Genomic DNA, 7,647 nt, shown 5'->3' with positions numbered 1-7,647 from the left:
AACAAATATTATCGTATCGTGTGGACTACAGAAAAGGCTTGATTCGGTCTGCGCACATCTTAATATGCAGCTTGAAAACCTATCACTTGTGCATATTCACCTGCTTCCTCTCTTTTGCAGCAGACTGTAAGATTCCCTGTAAAGAAAACGGTCGCCATTCCGCCCTGCGAAAGTGGGTGCCCAGCGAAGCTGTTGTTAACCACTACAAATGGTGATGGGGGAAGGTATGAAATGTTTCTCGTCGTCTCGGCGGGCTTGTCGCTCTCGCTCGGCTTTTCTTGCGGCAAATGCTGGGGCCTGCTAAGCCTGACGAATGCGCTCGGCGTCTTGGGCAAGAACTTCTCAATTTAGCGACACTAGTCCTGCCGAGCCTTCAAACATAATCTGCAATCATAATTTTTAGCAGGAACACATGGTGGGGGGTCCCATTGTTCACAGGCACCTTATCATCCACAATGAAGCTTCGATGCTTGTTTTGTGGTTTTTTTAACAAATACTGATCTCTATGCTGTAATGCCTGATCAGCCTGACGCGACATAGGCGAGAACTGCTGGCTCCTGCCTGTAAAGTTTGTTTACGACCCGACATCTTCCGACCAACTGGGTAACAGCTTCGCTGTAATATTAAAGCCGGTTTTACGCCTGTGAAATCTGCTCAAAAAGAGGAGCTGACTTCAGCACGCTGGCAGCCACCTTGGGCAGTAGCGGGGGTCGCTGACAACGCCACTCGCCGCAGTATGTAAAGGGCCGCGCAAAACTAAACGGAGCACGAGAGAGGTGGCTCAATTGCCTCACTACGCCGCGAATGAGCGCCTCCGAGAACCAAGCAGCGTTGTTTTCGGGGTGTGTTCACGCTGTCCCCGTCACCGTATCTGATATATTTATTCGGCGTTCTGCTTTTGTTCGGACATAGGGCGACTGTACAAGCGTAGTAAAGCTGCCTCAATGATATTTCGCTCACTAGAGTACTTTGGACAAGCGCTAAGCCAATGTTCGATAGTCTCAGGACAACCGCACAGTAGGCAGTCAGGGCTGTCCTCGCGTCCGATTGTGCGGAGATACTTCCGGGTCAATGCTACTTCAAGACGTAGAGTGTGTAGCAAGGTCTCTTGACTACTGCGAAATCGAGGAGCATGAATTAGCCAGAACTTTTGTTCTGTATCGAGCTTGCGAAGCCGTTCATGTCGATTCTGTGGGTCCGACGAATGCAAGACTGCAGCTTGTTTACGTGCTCGGTAGAGTATCGCGTTAGCATCTTCCCTTCTGATAGGTATAGCCTAGAGAGCTCCATTGTGGTGTGCCTGCTGTGCTTCTGCATCCGCCAACTCATTTCCAGCGATGCCACAGTGACTTGGTATGCACTGAAACACCACCGTGTGGCCCTTTTCACTCAACTCGTTAAACAGGATAGCGACATCAGTGGTCAGCTGATTATATGCGCCTCAGGAAACAAAGCCCTGCCGTAAAGCCCTCGTTATATTTCTTAGTGACTCCTCTCTGGGTTCTTGGCGCTAGGTTGCGACAATATTTAACAGTCTGTGAAAGAATGTCGCAATTTTTTATGGACGATAATCACGTCCTGAAAAGTTGACTCTAATCATCTGATTCAGCGCCCCGTAGTATGTGAGACGTTTATTGGTTTTACTGCTTGTGTGTAGTTATTTTGTCGATTTCATTGTCATTTCTCATACCTTCCATATTCATTCCTTTCTCTTTTTGTCCCTAGTACCATTCGCCGAGTGGAAAGTAGTAGGGCTAAGATCAGTTTCTCAGGAACCCGAAAAGAGAAGCAAGGAGCGATGTCAGCTTCAAAAAAGAGAAAGCGGGAATCCGCACCGGCAAGATCGGCAAGATATCCAACGCAGCAGCTAGTGCGACTGCTGCTTGCCTTGAAGTTTTATGACGCGATGCTTTCAGACCGTCGGCCGCTTACGAAGCCCCTCGAAGCATGCTTGAAACACAGCGTAGCTCATCACACCAATTCCAGTCTTGGTGTGTGAAAATCCCGACAAAGCTAGGTCAACGGCGAGAGTTGGTGGAACTCATATGTGGAAACTTTATTAAGCTGCTGCTGACCAACCACGCATTTTGACAAGACCAAAAAGAATGCACTGAGAAGGATATATATTACCCAAAGCCCCTCTCACTGAAAGTTCTGAAACTTTGAAAATCATTCTTCCACTCATATGTACTCGCAGTGTAATGTAATAACTCGCACTTTTGTTTTCACATCTGTTTCGTTTCTGCTCATTTATAATTGTTCTTAAGCTGTCTGATGCCGTTTAATTTGTTTGAATTTGTCATAAGCGTATGTGTGTTGTCCGTCTCATTCATATCGTTGCCCAATGGGACTGGCAGCTTCACCGCTGCTGTTTCATGCGTGGAAATTAACGCAACTTTTCAGAACATCTGAGAGCAGCAAACTGTGGAGAAAATGATTACAGATATGAGTTGCATATGCCTGTTACAAGTAGCCCGTAAACACGCCAAAGAATGACCAAACCGATATATAATTAAAGCGGTCCGGTAGACTGTACGAATGAAACAAAATCTGTTAATTTAATGATTGCACAACAAAGCACTCTAGAAAGGAGCAAAGTTACCTAAAATGGCAACAAAAACACAGGTAAACATATTTTATCTTAGAATGTACTTCATACGAAAGCAAAATCGCGCGCAAAAACCCAGCATCAGCTGACGCCGCAACCGCCACTGAGGATTGGTCACTTGCGCCAACGCGCGGTGGGCGAGTCAAACAGGTCGACGATCTGGCAGAAATGGGAACCAGCGCGGCGCCGCGGGCATTGAAGAAGTACAGGAGGCGATGGCTGAACATTCAAGAACTTTTTCATTCGTATGTTACCAAGTTTTTTTTTTTTCGTTCCCGTGAAGGGCACAGGTTCCCAGTACTAGAACAGGTGAAACAGGGGAGGAGGGGTTAATCACGAAGGAATAAAAAAATTCGTGAGGCAAATAGTTTCTGAACTGCGCGTGTTTAGCGGCTTGTCGCAAACATTTGGTCCCACCGAAACTTATACGATTGACAGCACTTCACAATAGCCATACACAGCAATAAAAACGGATAGTAGAAGCGCGAATTCACCACACGTTTTCCCTACACAGTGACGCGCTGTGTGCAATGCGCAGCGAGCAAACGAAAGCACCGAGTCATTCTGAATGCGATTCACCGGACGATCACGTTGATAATCACCATCCACAGGTATTCGGGCAGCCTACGTTTGGTGCGACGTTGAGGAATAGTCAAGAAATGAATTGCGTCGTCGTATTCTAGAAGCAATCAGAAAAAAAATCACATAGCATCGGCGGATGTACGCTGCATTCGCCAATAAGATCACCACTAGGGAACGTTTGGCATCACCAGGGACCATCTGATACCAGGGTGCTCGAGCCACAACAGACCTGCCAAACCCATGTTGTCGGCCTCGACAACTTGGCCACTATGCCGGTTCCGCTGTGCCTACTTTGTAGGCCTAACCACCGCCACTCGTCGCAGCAACGCCGGCTCACCGCACGATGAGCCAAGAGCCCCCACCCTCACCGCCGCAAGCCAACAGCATGGAAATTTGAACGAGAATACACGCGGCTCCGCAAACCCCAGGATCACAGTACTGCGTAAAAGAAGCAAAAAGCAAGGCAACAACGCGTCACCCGCGTCACAAGACTCTGTCCAGCGACCGACGACATCGGCACAGCGCTCCGCCACTAAAGAGCCGCCTCCCCGGTTGCACCAAAACAACTTACGATCGTCTACCGGCCCAGAGAAGGACTCCATGTAGCTTCCCTGGCAACCCAATTACTGGCCGTGGCCTTTGCAGACAAGTGCAACCTCCTCCTCCCAGAATTCTTCCGAAAAGTGACTTTTCTGCTCCATCCCGTTCAGAACGTGCTCATGGCCAGCACAGCCGACCCGGACCTCGCAATCATGCTCAGCGAAATCGCAGACGGTTCGCCTGCAACACGCCAACTGCCTACTTGAGTTCTCCGCGTATATGAAGCCACCCCCTGGCTCCAGACGCGGGGTAATTCACGGCTTCGACCCAGACATCACCGAGGACAACCTCATGGAGTACCTTCAGGGAAATGGACCAACTCTGCTTCACGCCCGCAGAATGCGAAAAACAAGGTCAGCACTCCTCTCTTTCCGAACGAAATTCATCCCGTTTTACGCAAAAGTGGGCAGTGTGTTAATTCGCTGCCGCCATTTCCGCCGATCGGTGCAAGTGTGCCGCGTGTGTGGGGAACTTGGACATCGTTCAGACGTGTGCCAAACTCCCGACCACCCAAAGTGTCTGAACCGCGGACTAGCCAACCAACCACCAAGTCACTCGTGCCTGAAATGCCAGCTGTGCCTCCTACCGCACACCACGGCGGGCAAGGACTCCTGCCGCAACTCCCCGCACGCAAGCCCAACATGCAGGCCCCTAACCAGGTAAGCTGGTCTGCTATCGCGGCGCGCGCTCCTGCTGCTCAACCCCCCCCCCTCCCCCCCCCCCCCCAGCCACTAACCCTTTCCCACCCCTACATCCAACCACCAACCCACTACTACCTCTCAAAATGGAACTCCCACCACCACCCCCAGTCATATACTCGCCATGCTATCGACGCTCAAAGAGCAAAACGCCGAACTACTCGCTCGCGTTAAAGCACTCGAAGCGGAACGCTCCACTCCACCACCTCCTCCTCCTCCCCTCCTCCCTCTCCACCACCTCCTCCCTCTGCGACCATTACTGCAGCCCAAATAGAAGAAATAATCGACGCACGATTCAACGAATACGTCCTCCTCCATGTACAAAAAATGAATGAGTAAGTGACAGCTCATTTCGCCAAGATGCTCACAGATGCTACAGAAACATTTATTCGCACCTTCAATGAACGTATCGGACACTTGAAACGCATAATGAGCCTCGACTACCCGCCCCAAACAAACAAAAACCGTATGCAAAATGGACAATAAGCCACCCACCCAACCACCGCTCACGATATATCAGTGGAACTGCCGATCCTTCAAAGGCAAAAAGGTGGCACTCGAACATTTCGTTGCTACGCAACCGGCGGACATAATTGCTCTCCAGGAAACAGATACGCCCCACCCCACCCTCAGAAGCTTCGACACGCACACGAACCCTCCCCACTCCCGTACGGCCATCCTAGTTGCACGCACACTCACAGCACAAGCGATCGAAATCGCGTCATCGACGGACCACGTGTTAATTGAACTTATACCACGGAACCCCCCAAGCCTCATCATACTCGTTTTGAATATCTGCAGCCCCCCAATGCACTCCCTCACGAATATCGAAACCTTATTGAATGCCACCGCCCGGAAAGCCAACTCCAATCCCTGCATTGTACTGGGCGACTTCAATACCCCCCCCCCCCCCATATCACTTAGGGCTACCCGCGAGCGACTAAAAAGGGCACGGGCTGCTACAGGCCTCGCAGCAACACCATTTTACGCTGCAGAACGACGTCACGCAACCCACCCGCATGGGCACAAGCGTCACGCGGGACACTATCCCAGACCTAACATTCGCGCGTCATACCAACAACCTCACCTGGAGTCTTCTGCCGGAAATCTTAGAAAGTGATCACCACATTATCAAGATAACGCTTCCCTCTACTCATCATAGACACCGACTCGAGGTAGCTAAATTGACAGACTGGAAAGCTTTCCACGAGGATCCCCTCCCGTGCCTCACACCTGCGGAAGACTTGGACCGCTGGGCACAGAGCCTCCTTGAAGCTCAGTCTCGGCACACCAAAAGCATGAATGTAACTCCAGAACTCCCGGCACTTGACGCCCACCTAGACCTCCTGTGGGAAGCGAGACGTAGCCTCCTAAGTCGCTGGCGACGCAACAAACATAATCGCAACCTGAAACGTAGCATAGCAACCCTTACCAAAACCACTCTAGATTATGCGCCGCAACTACAAAATCAACACTGGTGCACCTTTTGCGGTCAACTCGCCGGGACACTCACGACCAAACGAGCATGGCACATTCTCTGAGGTCTCATGGGCAGCACCACCTCCAAAACAGCCACCAACCAAACAATCTCTCGACTCATTCATAACAATCCCCAACCCCCGGACAGCCTACTGGCCTCGCTACGACACCGACTCTTCGCAACGGCTACAACACCTTCACCGCACCCGGATTACAATGAAACCCGAACGAGGGGCCCTAGACGCCCCCTTTCACCCGCACCGAACTTCTACGGGCCCCATTCAGCCTCACTCGCAACACCGCCCGGGCCACGACCGCATCACCTACAAACTCCTTTGGAATTGGGACAAAGAACACATTGACGCCCTCCTTGAATATTACAATCACCAATGGGCCAATGGCAAGCTACCCCCCCCCCCCCCCCCCAATGGCGCCATGCCGACATCAGCCAACTTCCCAAGCCAAACAAGCCCGTTAACCTGGACAACCTACGCCAAATCTTTCTAACATCATGCACCGGCAAATACTAGAGAACCTTGTCACACGCCGCGTAACTGCCCACCTCAACGATACAGAACAACTCCCGCACACCATGTTTGGCTTTCAGGCGCATCTATCAGCCCAAGATATTCACCTAAAACTGAAAGGGGATAGCATCGATAAGCTCAGCAAGACGCACCCAAGCACCATATTGACGTTGGACATTAAAGGAGCGTTCGACAACGTGTCCCACGGCGCAATTGTCGATCAACTACAAATTACAGGCTGCGGCCAGTCCACCTATAACTACTTCCGCGCGTTCCTAACAGACCGTACGGCCACAATAAGGATCGGCCCCCATCGTCCGATCGCTTTAGCACGCCCGCCCAAGGAACACCACAAGGGTCAGTCATCTCGCCCCTGCTATTTAATATTGCTATGGCCGGACTCCCTGCTCCCTGGTGATATTACAATTTGGGCCAACAAAGGCTCCCCGGGCCTCCAACAAGACAATCTGCAGCAAGCTAGCGACACCGTCACTCCATATCTCCGCACATGTGGACTTCACTGCGCACCAGCCAAGTCGGCCCTCCTAATACTTCGAAGTAGAACGCGGGGCCGCCCCCTACAACCAACACCAGACCCCGAAATATCAATCGATGGACAACCAATCCCTGTATTACCCCCCCCCCTACGCATCCTCGGAGTGCAATATCACCACGACGGATCGGGGGCAGCATTCCTCCCACGTCTGCAGAAAACGGTGGCTCAACTCACGCACCTAATACAACGGGCATGCTCTCGCCGCCACGGCCTCAAAGAGACAGACACGTGTCGCATACTCCAAGCCATGCTCACAAGTCGCATCACTTACGGAGCACCCTATCTGGCATTGAAACGACAAGAATCAGCAAAGATGGACAGCCTCATACGCAAAGCATACAAGTCAGCGCTAGGCCTACCGGCCTACACATCCACAGATCTTCTCCTCCAGCTTGGGCTCCACAATACCCTGTCGAAACTTATTAAGCCCACACTACCAGCCAGCTTTAACGACTTCAAATCACTGCTACTGGAGGACACCCCCTTAAACGCCTGGGCCACCCTACGGCTCCAACCCCCGAAACCTTCTGCAGCCTTTCTACACCAGCCCGAGATGCCATTCATGTCCTTCCACTACCCAAACATATGCACCCCGTG

This window comes from Haemaphysalis longicornis, unplaced genomic scaffold, assembly GCF_048455015.1.
Source record: "Haemaphysalis longicornis isolate Haplotype H1 unplaced genomic scaffold, Haemaphysalis longicornis Haplotype H1 scaffold_4, whole genome shotgun sequence".
NCBI lineage: Eukaryota > Metazoa > Arthropoda > Arachnida > Ixodida > Ixodidae > Haemaphysalis > Haemaphysalis longicornis.
Note: the sequence above shows the minus strand (reverse complement) of the source record.